Raw genomic sequence first — 16885 nt, forward strand, 5'->3', positions numbered from 1 at the left:
CGTAATGCTCAGTCACAAGTCATACATGCTTCTGCCTCATGGAATCAATTGGAAAATACGCAGTAAGGTCACATGGTGACCAGGGCCAAATTCTCTGCTAGGCAATGCAGGCAGTAGCCTAGGGCCCATCGGCTCTAGGGATTCAAACCTACTGTCAAATGTTAATATTTTTTTGGGGGTGATGGCACTCCAGGATTAAGATTAAACTGGCGATGCGGTGCCTTAAGGATGCAGGCCAGCGGCTATACTCACAGCGCTGGGGGGGGGGGCAGTTCTTCTTGCTGCACTGTCTAGATCAGGGATAGGCAACTTCAAGAGGGCCCCACATTACTCTTAATCTCAGTAAGAAGTTGAAACAATACATTTAATCAAAGAAGGAGACATCTATGTGTAATAATATATCAGCAGACATTTTAATCAAGTGTTACAAGCAAATCTGACTCTAAAGCAGGGGGGCTCAGGTAAAGGCTCAGATGGCCACCTGTTCCTCATCCATGCTTTAGTGACTGAGCCTCAATCACATGAGGCTGAACATCAAGGGTCAGAGGAGCATGTGCTAAACCCTGTTTGGAGGAGTTGATCACATGCTTCTCTGACTCCTGGTGCACAGCCTCAGGTGTTAGTTGTGTACTACGAGGACTCACTAGATGTGTGCTATCTGGGGCTCTATTTTGTGTTCTGGTAATCAGGTTTCTTGACCTTTGTCTGTTGCCAGCTCATTTGCTCAATATGTCATTGTGCTTTGGTGTAATCTGCCGTTTCATGTACACTCTGTTTTGCATCATGTTTAATGTACACGCTGTCCAAATTTTGTTGTAGCCCAATGACTCATTAAAACCTTACTACATTTTTCTTTCTGGTTTTCTTTTTACTCTGGAAAACAACTGTTTTCTTATATTTTAAAATTAAAGTCGGTGCATTCCTCTCCCTGTCTTAAATTTGCACCCCCAAAAATGTGGCACCGTCGAAAAAGCCTTGCTGCAGCCTAGTCATCCTATTGGATAATCAGACCCTGAAAATATGTAGAATGTAGCATGAGTAAGGGGATTAGCTCCTAAATCTTCACTGCTGATCAAAAGCAAGGTCATTGTGTAAATCCAAAGGCTTATTTTCAGTTTCTATATTTTACTTTTAGTGAAATAAGATAAGGGGCTAATAATATTCATTGCTTTTCAGTTGCTGGGATTTTCCTAAGATATTTTTGTTCATTATGAGACACTTCTAAAAACTTAAAGGGAGAGTTGAAGTCAAAGGTAGGGGGGAGCTCCATCATTGAGAACATGACCAGAATTATAGTGATATAACCACCTTCTCACTATATGAGATTTTTTTTATTTCCTAACTACTGTCTAAAAAGTGCATTCATTTTAATAAGTGCATAGTGTATTACAAAGCTATATTGTAAATTGTTGCGGATTCTTTGCATTTTCAAGTTGTAAGTTAGGAAGTCAGCTAAAGTTGGGTGGGTGAGGCAGAAAAAAAGCATTTAATGACCTTTAAAGGTAAATCTTAAGTACAAAAGTGCATCCTTTCTGATAACTGCATCATTTTAATGCAAGGACATAGTTCAACACAAGAAAGAAGGAGCGAAAATTAATTTTTACAATTTTTTTTTCTTTGCGGTAAGTCGGTGTAAAAGGTTGTGGCCTGATTTTTTAAAAGTCTATTTTAAAATAGTACTTTGTAATTTAAGTAGTCTATTAAGTACTTGTTAGTTATATGGACATCACTGTAGCTCACCATCGCCACTCCACGAATTGAGCCGCTGGTTCCATACCCCTGTGCCTGTCAGTGAATAAATACGTCAAGGAGGAAGCTGAAGATTTGGACCTCAATGGGAAGAGTACAGGTCTGCTGAGGGTCTACTGGGGTCATGAGTTCAATTCCTGACCAGGGCCTTATCTGTGAAGAGTTTATATGTTCTCCCCATGTTTGCGTGGGTTTCCTCCGGGTGCTCCGGTTTCCCCCTACATTCCAAAGACATACTGGTAAGTTAATTGGCTGCTATCAAATTGACCTGTGTCTTTGTGTGTGTGTGTATATTAGGGAATTTAGACTGTAAGCCCCAATGGGGCAGGGACTGATGTGAGTGGGTTCTCTGTACAGCGCTGCGGAATTAGTGGCGCTATATAAATAAATGACGATGATGAAGATGATGAGGGAGAAGATGTTTAGAAGGGTAAAGGAGATTTTAAAGTAAGAACCGGGGAGAGAGTGAACATAGGAGCAGTGTACAAGATACTATAGACATCTCACAGGGCTAGGTAAAGGGAAATGAGAAGAGAATATAAGGTGGCGGATAAATTAAACATGGCAGTAAAAAATTCAAAAGTATGGTGAACATCTGCTAGGAGTCTTCCAATAAATAGGTGACATAAAATCAATGATGCTGGCAGAGAATTCTGAAATCATGAGTATAATTAAGACTTATCATGATGAAATTTAGGGGAGAGCAGTAAAACTGGAAAGATGTAGCATGTCTAATAAGGATAGAAAAGATGGACGAGGCTTGTCTGTATGTAAAAACCTGTTTAAGAACATCCCAGCAGGAGGATATCTGTGGAGATTAAGACAATGCGTAGTCTTTATTGGTAGATATGCATGGAGTAGTGTCGTGAACATAGAGAGCTTGCAAGTTTTTATAAGGGTAATTCATAACTGCAGTGTAAATAGGTTATATCAAACGAATCCATTGATAAGTTTAAAGTGTAAAATTTAAAGTTTAGATTTAGAAATTTAAATTTTAGACAGAGAGTTTAATGTAAATGTGTTTGATGGCTTTCCACATCCCAGTGTGAGAAGATAAGCATGTCCCCTTTAGCAGCTTCAAAGATCTCTTACTGTTAGTTTTAGACACTTAAATAGACTTTATGGGGCCGATCACAGCTGGAGATCCTGGTAGGCAGCATGTGAAAGCCTATACAGGTATACAGAAAATGTTGTCATAGTTCATATTTTGGAAAATCTGGCAGTCGCTCCATACTGAGGAGCAGAAATCACACCAGGGTTGTGAATGATAGGTATGGGTGATATCCATGAACGGCTAAAATCACATATCTTTGGAAAAGGTATGTCACATTGTCATAATTCCATCATGTTTTGTATTTAAATGTATGTGACATTATGACTGGTTTATTGAAGGGGGAGTTATTTCTCTGGGATATATCTGTGAAGAATTACCAACAGGTCAAGACTTTGGGAATATTTGTAAGCAAAGTATAGTGACACCCAGGGGACATCCCTGCCCCCAATTTGCATTAAACGCTGCCCCTGTGAAGACCATCCCATTTAATTTTGCTTAAAAACCTGTGTTTTGAAAGGACAAACTGTCACACTTTTTGGGGAAATCAAGTTACATTGATAAACTGTCCATCTTCCTAGTCAATTCCCCATGGTGCAGATTATGCAACCCAAGTAAGTGCTATTCTGAATGTAACCCATTTTATTTTAAACTGCTTTGCTTGTTATATCCCTCTATTAATTGTTATTCATTATTTTTTTTATCTGTATGCTCTGTATTTTTGTATATTAAATCTATAATTTAATAAGTTGTGTCCTTGATACTCTAACGAATCCATTAGCCTATTAGAAAAGAGCTCGACCAAATTAACCCTTGGAATGCCAGTGTGTGATTTGTTGATACATTTGATTAACAAGCTGTGTGTGCTTGCATGTACATTTGTGTAACAGTCTGGAGGTGTGAAGAGGTAACCCTTTGTGTGTTGGTGTGGGTCTTGCTAGTCTGTGAATAACTAGAAGCCTGCGTGCCAGTGTGGAACAGTATATTGGGGTCCTATTGCCCGTTTTCAATAGGTGGGGGCAAACCTTTAGTGTCTGGGGGTGTGAGAGCGCTGTGTTGGGGGCGATTCTGTAGGTCTATAACCTGTGTGATAGGTGAGAGAGACTGCGGGCTGAAATCATGTGTGACCTCATACAGTGAACATCCCAAATTCACGGCAGCTGGGAGCATGTTCGTGACAAGTAGCATATTGTTTCAACTATATTACTGGCTATATGATATATATTAGCTATTTTGGACTCGTTTCCATCTATCATTGTGGTTAGAAAAGGTTATATATTTGCATTTATATTCCTATGGAATAACATCTTCACATGTTTCACACGTTATGATAATTATCCAAATGAACATCTGCAAATGTATATGTTGTTCTTACATTGTTTCCAGCGATTGATATAAACCAGTTAGATGTTTTTATCTATGCTAGGTTAGCAGTTATCAGAACATTTGAGCTCAATTGTTATAGTTGCAATTTTATTGTATAGGGCTAAATAAATCATGTTTTTTTAATTATCCACGGATCTTTTTTATTTTTGTTTGATACCAAAGTTCCTGAGCGCTGTTCCACATTACTCTTATCCATCAGTCTATTCATTTGGTAGCATCAAACTATTGTCATACCCAGCGCTTACCAAAAGTTTTGCATTGTACTCAAAGTGAAACCTGATAAAACCAAGGAAAGACACTAATTCTAATTAAACATATAAATCCTGTAGCTAAGAACCACGAACACAATATATATCTAAAAAAAATAATAATAAAAAAAATAAATATATATATATATATATATATATATATATACATCCCTATCATATATAGCTCTTGATTTGCTCTTAATACACTAGATGCATCACCTATGCTGACAAATTAGATAGGCTAAATATACATCTAATGCACAGTTGGATTAAGTGTCTACAAAAACACAATATAAAATGCAATATGAACAATCAATCAAACCTGTATATATTTGGCAACAATATTCCTGTAAAAAAAAAAAATGGATACAAACTATATATAAATAATCACAAAAAAATGAATATGGATAAATGAAAATAAATACAAAAACTGAAATAGTAAATAAATAAGCTACCAAGATTAAATCTAAACAAACAACTTCGAATTGATATACCAAATAATATTTTCATCACATAATGATAGATAAATAAAAATAAACTTGATAATATATTGGCATCTCATTATAAATGAAAAAATCAAGAGATTATGCAATTTAAATCCACAGTCACATTCAAGCCATGAGGAGACAAGCTTTCTAAATCATGGATCCAGAATGTTTCTTGTCTGCAGAGCCACCCATAGAGGTCTCTGCCTCTTCTGTTAATTTGATTTGTTCTATTCCAAATATGTTTATAGGGGATGCATCTGAATTATGAACATTATCAAAATGACGTGGCACACTCTGATTCCTAGAACTCTTCAGAATATTTATTTTATGGTCCACGCATCTATTGTTTACCTTTTACCTTGGTTATGTAACTAAATAGCCGATAACCAGAAAGCCCAAAATGCTATTTGCCCCTAGTGCTCCAGCTAGCTGGGGATGACTGCACAGATGAAGAGAGACCTGTTGATTAGTAGAAAATGTTGCAAGACAAACCTTAAGGCAGAGAGTGAAAAGTGCCACAACTCTTATTTGATTAACAGCTAATACATATTTGCCTACTCTCCTGGTATGTCCAGGAGACTTCCGCAATTGTAGGAGTTCTCCTGGACTCCCGGGAGAGCATTGTCACTTCCCGCATGTAGCCCACTTCCCTTGTGAAGAGGGTGGGGACTAATGACACGATTCATAGTGAATTGCGTGATTCTAGCCTCGCTCCTGTCTGTATTATCCTGCAAATTGCTTCATTTGAGCAGCGGGTGGTGGGGCCAAATGACCAATGAGATACAAAGACAATGAAGGACTGGAGTCAATGGGCAGAGAGCTCAAGGAGGAGGTGCACAGTGTAGCTGGTAAGCAAAAATTATAGTTACTAAAAACAGGATGGAAGAGGGCCTTGCTCACAAGAGCTTACAGTCTAAAAGGAAAGGGGCAGACAAACGGTTGACACATGGGAGTTAGCCAATGTAAGGGGATCTGAGGGCTAGTGGTAGAGATGGAGGATTAAAGAGGGTGAGATATACTTCATGGTGAAATGGTTAAGTGGGGGACTGATAGGATTTTCTAATCAGGTGGGTTTTCAATGACCGTTTGAAACTATACAGGAGAGGGGATAGTCTGATAGAGCAGGGAGATCATTCCAGTGGTGGGGGCAGCACCGGAGAAATGTTGGATAAGGAAGTGAGATGTGGCTACCAGAGGGGAAGAAAGGCGACGGTCATTGGCTGACCAGAGAGGGTGGGAGGGAGTATGTATGGAGATGAGTTTGGAAATATAAGGAACAGTGGAGTTGGAGAGGTCCTTGTAAGTGAGGGTGAGGAGTTTGAAGAGGATTCTGTAGGGGAAGGGGAGCCAGTGTTGGCAGAGAGGGGAGGTAGATGTGGAGCTGTGAGAGAGGAAGATAAGTCTAGCTGCAGCATTTAGTATAGATCGAAGAGGAGTAAGATGGGAGTGCAGGAGACCAGTAAGGAGAAGCTTGCAATAGTCATGATGAGAAATGATCAGTGAGTGGATAAGAATTTTGGTGGCATCCTGGGAGAGGAACAGTCTGATATAGGTGATGTTGCGGAGCTGAAAGCTACATGATTGGGTATGAGATTAAATGTGAGGGGCAAAGGAGAGGGATGAGTCAAGAATGACACCCAGGCAGTGGAGCTGGGGAACAGAGGAGATTTGGTGGTGTTGTCAACAGTAATAGAGAGTCCAGGAGAGGAGGAGATCCTTGATGGAGGGAAGACAATGAGTTCAGTTTAGGCCATGTTAAGTTTTCAAAAGCGAAAGAACAACCAGGAGATGGTGGAGAGGCAACTGGACACCCAAGAGAGGAGAAAAGGAAAGAGATCAGGAGATGAGAGCTAGAGTTGAGTGTCGCCTGCATAAAGGTGCTACTGGAGGCTGAAGGAACTGATGAGTTCACCCAGGGATGAGGTGTACAGAGATAAAAAGCAGAAGTCCAAGGACAGAACCCTGTGGGACTTCTATGGAAAGGATATGTTTTATGTTTCTGTATGCCTGTATCTTCTTAAAGAGTACATTGACACTGGCATGTTTTCTGCAGGCGAAATGCAAATATTGAACATCAGTTGCATTTTATGCAAAAGAGGTGCTGCTACAGGAGGTGTTATTTAATCTAAATATTATTATCCTTTATTGATGTAGGGCCAACATTTAATGCAATGCTTTTACAGTTAATGTTTAGTCATTCATATCAGTTCCTGCCCCAGTGAAGCTTACAATCTAATTTCTCCAATACACACATACAGGTCAATTTCATCATCAGCAAATTAGCCTACCAGTAATTTATTTGTTGTGAAACTGAGCACCCAGAGGAAACCCACATGAATGTAGGGAAAACATTCAATGAGGAGATTATATGTAGTGCCCTGATCGAAATGGAACTCATGGCTCCAGCGCTGTAAGGGAGCAGTAATATCCACTATGTCACCATGCATGAAATACATTGTCTCTGAAACAATGAATGTTGATAGAAGGTCAGTGAAAATTCTAGATCTCATCAAAGCCCAAGCACACATCCGATATATTCAGTCTAAGTTCAGCAGTTCACACTCCCATTAGGGTACCTTTATTTGTTACCTTATTGTCTGTGATCCATTGCTGAGTGAATCACAGACAATAAGTTGATCGGTCTGCATTTGTGAAGAGCGTTGTGCTATAATGTGATCCTATTGTTACCTCTTCAATGACTCTACAGGATTGTACAGTTACATGCAGTGGTCAATGTGGGCTGCTATATGGTGGTACGCCATACCACCACTTCTCCTACTGCCTTCATTGTAAAATTATCAAATTACATTCACTTACATTTTCCATACCGCCACTTATAAATTTCTACTTTGACCCCTGGTTACATGCAGAAAACAAATAGGGATTTTCATAGTGAAGAATGCTATTTTTATTAATAATCAAAGTTAAAATGCACTTGTATTTAGCAGAAGGATAAAAGGCATATCAACAGTCTGGGTGATTCTTGTCCTAGACTAAGAGCCCAGAAGTGCGGTCAGCGTACTAGGAGCCCAAGTCTCCTGTGATGATTTTCTGTTGCTGCCCTGAACAGGATGCTAATGAAAATCGCATATGTCACAAAGTCTGTTGTATACCATCATAATGACTTCCTTAGGGGACATACTGGGTGTGCATTGGGCTTTGATGAGATACAGAATTTTATCAAGGTTCCATTAATTTGATTTAAAAATATAGTTACGGCATTGCTGATGTTGCAAATGACTATTACGGCTTGAAATAACTGATTTAGAATGTATTTTTCACATATGACTGCAAAGTCCCATTTTTATCATCCATTACTCCAGTGTCCTAATACCGAGTTGATAAATTGACCCCCCCAAAAAACAGCTTTTGGCAAGAAACATGTCAATCTATTGTTGTTTTGAGAAATTAAGGCTATTCCATGTGCCAGATTCCAAAGATACTGAAGGTTTCATACAAATGTGTCTACTACTGTCTGGAGAGAAAAGAGCAAACAGGATATAACAAGGATAGAAAAGGTAGCGGAAGGCCCAGATGGACAACTGCACAAGAGAATAAATACATCAGAGTCTGCAGTTTGAGAAGCAGATGCCTTACAGGTCCTTAGTTGTCCTTTATAGGCAAAATTGCAAAGAAAAATCCATATTTGAAACTGAAAGACATTGGACAGTGGATGACTGGAAAAGAGTATTGTGGACAGATGAGTTTAAGTTTGAGGTCTTTGTCTCGAAGAGAAGAACATATGAGAGATGTAGAGCAAATGAAAGGATGCTGGAGGAGTGCTTGATGCCTTTTGTCAAGCATGGTGGAGGATATATAATGGTATGGTGCAGGGAATTATGAACCAGAAAGGTTAGCACTCTATTTTGCAACTTCATGCTTCCCCTGTAGTCAGCGATTCATTGGTGAGAATTTTAGCGTGCAACATGACAATGATTCTAAGTATAGTATGCAAAAAATATTTGGCACAGAAACAAGGGGAACTCTCTTCAGTGGACACTAGAACGCAACCCTATTGAACTCTTGTGGGATGAGTTTGACAGTAAGGCGAGGGGAAAATGCTTTACAGGCCAGTTGCACCTCTGGAAAGAGCTACAGAAGAGAAAGCACTGTTTGGTCATTAAGTATTGGGATATACCATTGAATACGGTTGTCATCTTACACTATACATTGTTACTGCAGTGACTGAGTGGTTTTCGTAACAGCATACTTTCTATGCCCCATTGATTATTGGTACAAAGCAGGTGCAATAACCTGTTTATGTGGTATATGATTGTTGTATTAAGATTTGCACATCAAACGCGTAGGGTTTGATTCATGGCCAGACGCAACTTGTATGCAAGTTGTGTTCCAAGACAGAGTTTGGAACATGTGTATAATTACCACTGTTTTCACATCCAGGCATATCTCAAAATATGTTTCGGTTTGAATCTCTGTGTCAGTGCTCTGTCTAAACAGTACTTGCCATAGATACTGTAGGCAGACAGAGTAGACTGCAGTAAATGCTTAAGAGTATGGACAATATAAGGTTAAATCACGATTACCACCAATCCGACATCGCCAAGCCCTTCAACTAAAATCCGAATTTCTGGCAAACTGATGTGAAGATAAACAGACTTACCTTGAAACCGACGCTGGAGATCTTCGATTGGATCACCATGCCGACACCAAGTTATCCCGATTGGAGAAATGTTCGCCACTGCAGCTTGACGCCATTGCGATGTCTGTCAATAGAAATTTAAAGCGGCAATGTGGGGACCCCTAAGGTTAAGTGTTTAAACACTTAACTCGACATTAAACCGCTTTAAATTACTATTAACAGACGTCGCAATAACATCAAGCTGCAGTGGCGAACACGTCTTCAATCGGGATAAGTTGCTGTCCGTATGGTGATCCAATTGGAGATCTCCAGTGTCGGGTTCAAGGTAAGTCTGTTTATTTTCACATCAGTTTGCCAGAAATTCGGATTTTGATGGAGGGCTTGATGATGTCGGATTTTTCCCCATCGATCAAGTGTACCCAACCGATAGTAAGTGTCATTTGCGTTCAGATACAAATTGCATACAATTGAGTTCATTGGCGTAAAGTCCTTTTCTGGGCATGCACAGAGCTATTTCACGCAAAATAAGTTATGCAAATGGGCTTAACGTCTGCAGATGCATCAGGCCTATATTGTCTTTCACCTATGAATTTTGAAGGCATTGTTATACAGCAAATGAAAGACAGGTAACTGCACCTATTATCGAGTTATCAGTAACAATTTCCCTGTCATTGTTTTTATTGTTTTCAGAGTTTAGCACCAACTTCCCCTTTGCACCTATGTCATTACCTAAGTATTATTTAGTTATATTGAAGGGTTCAGAGATTCTTGTTTATTCATAAGTGTTATCCAGAGGAATATTTATTTACGTACAATGATTTTCACATTTCCATTTAAAAAAAGTTAAACTTTTTCTTTTAGTTTAAAACATTATTTAAATAGTGTTAACAAAATAAAAATAATGGAAACCACTAATTTTATAGCGACCGAATGAGATCAGCAAACGTCAAATGGTCGGTCTGCCACAAATGTCAAACAGCAATTTCTGATCGTGTCTATTTACTATTGTGAACATGATCATAGTCATCAAAACGGTGAAATTTGATTGAACTTTGAACCAATTGCAAAATTTATGAGCATCTCTAGGATTACTCATTATAGCAGGATAAAATTTATAATGTAAATAAGTAATTTTAAAGCATCTCTCCTCTAACATAGCCTATTTTCCTACGTTCTGCTCTCGAACTTTCCTCTTCTTTCTCTACTGCAGTGACCTGAGTTGAATTCATATTCAGAAATACCATCTGCATCAATTAATTAATTCAGCATCTTCCACTCCCTTTTTCAAATGTGTTCAAAAGAAAATAAAATGTTGCGGAAATCTTGAGTTATTGAACAAAGGAAACAAGCAATGTCACAAAGTTCAGCACTGACTACATGGTATCATAAACATGTAAATGTCTTCGGGCAATAAAACTTTACTGATGGAGGAAAAAAAGTGCAGCTCTCTATGTAGAGTCATAAAGCTATGTACAACATTAACTACTTGATGACCAAAACTTCAATGTGTTTACATGCAAAATAAGACCCCGGGATGGAACAATAAAGATGTAGTCCTTAGACATTCAAACAATTATTTAGTAATAGGTTAAAAAAAGGGAATTTGCAGTGCAGAGAGACAAACTGGATTTGCAGAGAGATCATTTAAGTTGAAAAGCGGTAACTTACTTGGAACAGAAGGCTGTTTCTCTGGTTCAGTGGTGGATGAGGTCCAGTTTGTGGTAAGAGTGTCTGCCAGTGGTGGTTTAACTGTCTGGACAACAATCCTTATATGACTGGCTATCTGAAGGAAGCAGATGAAACTTTCTGAAGGAAGGAGGTTTAGAACTGTAAATTCCTGCAGTGTGCTGCTATTCTAAAGGTTGGTTTACGTACTTGGTAACACGCCCTAATTTGTGAAACCTGTTACGTCAGCTTTCACTCAGTGGAAACACCTGTTCTAACACATAGGTTCACAATTTGTGCAGGATCATTTCCATTAGGTATGTTCACCTGCAGAACTGGAGTTAACACCTGTCTTGGTTTAGTTCTCAGGGGAGTGGCATAAAGGCATTTGATATGCTTCAAAGGTGAACAATAGGATGTTGGCATATGTCCTGGGCTCCTGTACAGTTTCTGACAACTGTATTGTTATCAATGCTTTCAAGTAAGGCTGCTAACTCAGTTAAAAGCAAACGCATATGGAACACACAGGCTGCACGGGTCAATTGCAAAAAGCTCTGATGCATTTTCAGACCCCTGAACTAGACCACTACCACTTGATTCAAAATGCTCTGCTCCTGAACAAAGCACTGCATTTATTATGACAGTTGCAGGGCTGGTGTTAAGAGTGGCGATTAAAAGCAAAGCATATTGTATGGGGTTGAAGATGTCACATTAGAGGATCAGCAACAAGTATGCAAATATGCAGCACGCGCTTTCACTAACTTGGATAGACCCATGCAGCACGTGTTCACAATTTCATATGTGCTCTGCTAACCAATTGAACAATTTTTTTTACTAACAATTTCCACTCTTTTCTGACACATGTATCTGGGATGTTGTAATTTAAAGTACAGGGTGATTCAAAAGTCGCAGTACACCCTTTTATTTCAAAAACTCTACAGGAATTGGGCCGATTGGCCAATTTCAAGATGGCGCCCATGTTTGGTACATACCGTAAAAGATAGACCCCGTCACCCACACCTTACTGGAGTATTCAGGTTTCCCAATTTCCTGTAGAGTTTTTGAAATAAAAGGGTGTACTGCGACTTTTGAATCACCCTGTAGAATGGGATTATGGGTTCACTGCACTGCAATCCAAAGGCAAACAAATATTTTTTTTTAGAATGTCTGTGTAATGCTTCCTAAACTGACAGATCTTAAAATGAAATACTTCAATTACAAGCTTAATCTACCGAGAACACCACCTGATAATCTTCTATTTGGTATTACCCTGATCAATGGACATTTGCGAATGGAGCTTATGTGTACAAATATCAGCAGGATGATATAATGTTACAGTCAGATGAAAGTACAAGATGCTTCTTTTTGTCTGTCAGGTCATTTACTGATGCTTGACAACACAGATTGCTTTACTTCTGTGTAATCACCACTAATCCAAACAATGTATGTTTGGATTTCAAGAAGAGGGGTGAGAAAGAGAGGAATAAAGTGAATTTAGGGCTGGTTTGAATGCGCATTTAGTGATCGCTGAGTCAAATTTGCTCGCGTATGAGTGATATATTTTGCTTTCCAGATAACTGGTTTGCCTGAAAGCATCCATATCTGTCAACCTGACTTCCCCATTATCTCCTAAGTGAGTACAAAATCACTTATGCAATTAGTGGGTACAGACATAAGACTTTATTGTCACACACAACACACAGGATTATGCACTCTACCGGAATAAATACCAGGGGTTCACCATACAAAAGCCAACATACAACCCTAAAAGAAGATATAGTCACCGTCCCATGGTAGCACTGTTTCGGCTCCTGAGACAAAATCTTCCCCTCCTCTACCAGCAAGGTAGAAACCAAGTCCAATGTCTCCCTGCTTGTGGCAGGCTCATTAAGGGATGATGTGCATGGAAACTTCAATGTGCAGAGAAATAAACCCGATCCTTAAATAGTTCAACAGGAGCCATAACTCCTAGTCAGAACCGTCTATGCAAAAGATAGAGAGAACTGCTGGGGCAAAAACTTTTTCTTTTTAGGAATTTATTGTTAACAAAACACATCTGTCACAGGGATTATAAACATATATAAAGGTAGCAAATAAATATGGAATATTCAGACTAAGTAAAGTTGAAAATATGAACCTCAGATATTCAAATATATAATGTCTGTGAACTATAAGAATGTATAGTATAAATTAACAATAGGGGAGAGAGGGGAAAAAATGAAGGGAAGGGGTATTGAGGTCACCTTCCGAGGGCCCAGCAAACCCAAGAAAACATACATAAAACAATAAATACATTGAAAAGAATATATATATATCTATATCTATCTAGCTCTCTCTCTATCTCTCATATATATATATATATATATATATATATATATATATATATATATATATATATATATTATAGATTAGGAAAGCAAAAAACCCCAGACAGATTTGGCTGCTGCTGGATTCCCTCCTGACTGCTATACATTAGCCTGAATAACCTAAGTATTATTCTTTCTTTATATTACTGTTAGGAACCCCTCCAGCTGGCACAACACAACCCGGAATCTACTCTGCAAATCAGGTGTTCACTGGAGCCCCTGATGGTGTGGACAGACTGGGCCGCAGAATGACAGAGGGTCGTGAAGTGTGTACCGGCTGGGGAGAACCCAGGCAAGCGGAGTGAGGTCCACGCAGAGGTCAAGGGCCGGCAGCAGACAACAGTATCGGTAAGCAAGCTGAGGTCAGGGGTCACAGGCGGATAGCAGAAACGGTAAACAGGCCAGAGATCAGGGTCACAGGAAACACAAGCAAAGTCCAATTCAAAGCCAAGGGTCATACACGGGAAATCAGTAGCGGTATCAAAATACAGGAACAGGAACAAGCAGGTCAGCAGACTGGAGCACAAAAGCTATAACCGGCAATGAGGCAGCAGACCTCATTGCCTTAAATACAGACACAGACCAATCAGCAGTTGAACACACTCCTGCAGAGTAATTACAAGAATCCAGCAGGGCCAATCCGGACTTGTCCCTGACCTACACAGTTGCAGGCTAATGCCTGTTAATCAGCCCCATAGACTGACTATTTATGCGCATGCGCCCGGCTACCAGCACCGCCGGGACGCAAAGCTAGTGAACTAGCGTCCGGCCGTTGCCCTGGTGACGGCCGGACAGGAGGAGGAAATGACGTCCCGGTCGTCAAGGTGACGGCCGGGACGCTGGGGCGCATGAGAAGCGAGCCGCAGCGGCTGTGAGTACCGCCGCGGCTCGTGACAGTACCCCCCCTTGAGGAGGGGTCAAGGAACCCCGACACCCAGGTTTTCTTGGAAATTTCCTGAAGAACTCCTTCAGTTGTTTGGGAGCATGGAGTTGTCTCCGCGGAACCCAAGACCGTTCTTCTAACCCGCGGTTCCTCCACTGTACCAGGAAGTGCACCTGCCCTTGCACTTTTTTAGAATCAAGGATTCTTTGAACCACAGACCTTTGTGGCCCGCTGGAACCTCTCTCAGGCACACTTGAAGACTGGGCTTGACCAGGGTATAGTACCGGCTTCAACAGCGAACAGTGAAACGTGTTGGGAATCCTCAACGAGCCCGGAATTTTTAACCTAAATGCGACGGGATTCACCTGTTTGATGATGAGAAACGGCCCGATGAACTTAGGACCCAACTTCTTACAAGGCTGTTTGAGCCTGATATTTTTTGTAGACAGCCACACTTTCTGGCCAACCTTAAGGGAGCAGATGGTACGGTGTCGGTCCGAATTTTTTTTTGCAACAAGTGAGGCTTGTCTCAATGATGAGTGTGCTTTCCTCCAGATAACTCTGAGATCCCTGGCAGTGGAGCGGATCTCCTGGATACCAACGGACTGAAGTGAATACAAGGAGTTAGATCTGGGGTGAAAACCGTAATTACAAAAAAACAGAGAGATTTTGGTAGATGAGTGACAGGAGTTGTTACAGGCAAATTCCGCCCAGGGCAACAAGGAGGACCAGTTATCATGGAATTCTGATGTGTAGCATCTTAAAAATTGCTCTAGGGTCTGGTTAACCCTTTCGGTTTGCCCGTTAGACTGAGGGTGGTATGCGGATGACAAGCTGACTTTAATTCCGAGTAGGGTACAGAAGGATTTCCAGAATTGTGCAATGAATTGTGATCCACGATCAGAAACGCTATCAGAAGGAAGTCCATGGAGACGGAAAATATGTTGTATGAAGAGAATGGCTAGATCTCGAGCAGTAGGAAGCCAGGTTAGTGGAATGAAATGTGCCATTTTGCTGAAGCTGTCTACCACGACCCAAATGGTATTGTGTCCCGCAGAAGGTGGTAAATCAACGATAAAGTCCATGGACAAATGTGTCCACGGTTTTGCAGGTGTGTTCAACGGAACCAACTGACCTACCGGGCGAGTCCTGGGAACTTTGTTCCTGGCACAAACTTCACAAGACAAGACATGACTCTTGACGTCGGCAGACAGTGATGGCCACCATACAGTACGGGAAAGGATTTCCAATGTTTTGAAGACTCCAGGGTGTCCTGCAGACTGACTATTGTGTGCTTCGGCAAGGACTGCCTTTCTTAAATGAACAGGAACAAACAAGCATCCTACCGGAGTATTGTCAGGAGCCAACCTCTGGAACCTTTGTAAGGTACAGCTCAAATCTTGAGTTAATCCGGCATGGATTATAGACACAGGAACAATAGGTTCTGGGCTAGTGACCGGAGCATGATGTGCCAGGAAACTTCTGGACAGAGCGTCCGCTTGAATATTTTTAGAACCAGGACGATAGGTGATAATAAAGTTAAACCGAGTGAAGAACAGCGACCAACGAGCCTGTCGGGGGTTCAGACATTTGGCTGACTGTATATATTGCAGATTCTTATGATCCGTTATAACGGAGATCTGGTGTGCAGCGCCTTCCAACCAGTGTCGCCATTCTTCAAAGGCCCATTTAATTGCCAGCAATTCTCGGTTTCCCACGTCATAGTTGGTTTCTGCTGAGGAAAACTGATGGGAAAAAAAGGCACATGGATGTAAGCGGTGGGTCTGGGGATCTTTTTGTGACAAGATGGCCCCAGCACCGACGTCAGAGGCATCTACCTCAAGAATAAACGGTACCTTAGGATCCGGGTGTCTGAGGACCCGAGCAAACACAAAAGCTTTCTTCAGGGTTTCGAATGCTGTTATTGCCTGTTGTGACCAAACAGCTGGATCACCTCCTTTATGGGTCAAGGTGACGATAGTAGCCACGATATCCGCAAAGCCGCCAATAAACCTCCTGTAATAATTGGCGAATGCCAGGAACCTCTGGACCGCCTTGAGGTTATTCGGTTGTACCCAGTCTAGGATTGCTTGGACCTTGGTTGGGTCCATAGAGAATCCTTCCGAGGAGATTATATAACCAACAAAGGATACCTTCTGAACCTCAAACTCACATTTTTCGAGTTTAGCATAGAGATGATGTTTTCTCAACTTTTGTAAAACTTGTCTGACATGACCCTGGTGTACTGACAACGAGTCCGAATATATGAGGATGTCGTCCAAGTAAACCACAACGAAATGTCCCAGAAACTCACGTAGCACTTCATTAATAAGGTCCTGAAATACTGCAGGGGCGTTACTCAGACCAAACGGCATGACCAAATATTCATAGTGGCCAGAGAGCGTATTGAATGCCGTCTTCCACTCATCACCTGCTCTAATACGTATGA

General features: G+C 40.7%; 1 protein-coding gene across 1 annotated transcript in view; it reads right to left on the bottom strand.

The window, feature by feature from the left end:
- The window catches only part of LOC142099651 (protein FAM3C-like), a 70114-nt gene extending 58720 nt beyond the window's left edge, over positions 1–11394 (bottom strand). Inside the window, exon 1 of the mRNA XM_075183327.1 lies at positions 11191–11394. The gene's annotated coding sequence lies outside the window, so the exon portion shown is untranslated. The remainder of the gene's footprint in view (positions 1–11190) is intronic.
- Between the last annotated feature and the right edge of the window lie 5491 nt (positions 11395–16885).

Source organism: Mixophyes fleayi, chromosome 8, assembly GCF_038048845.1.
Source record: "Mixophyes fleayi isolate aMixFle1 chromosome 8, aMixFle1.hap1, whole genome shotgun sequence".
Classification (NCBI taxonomy): Eukaryota; Metazoa; Chordata; class Amphibia; order Anura; family Limnodynastidae; genus Mixophyes; species Mixophyes fleayi.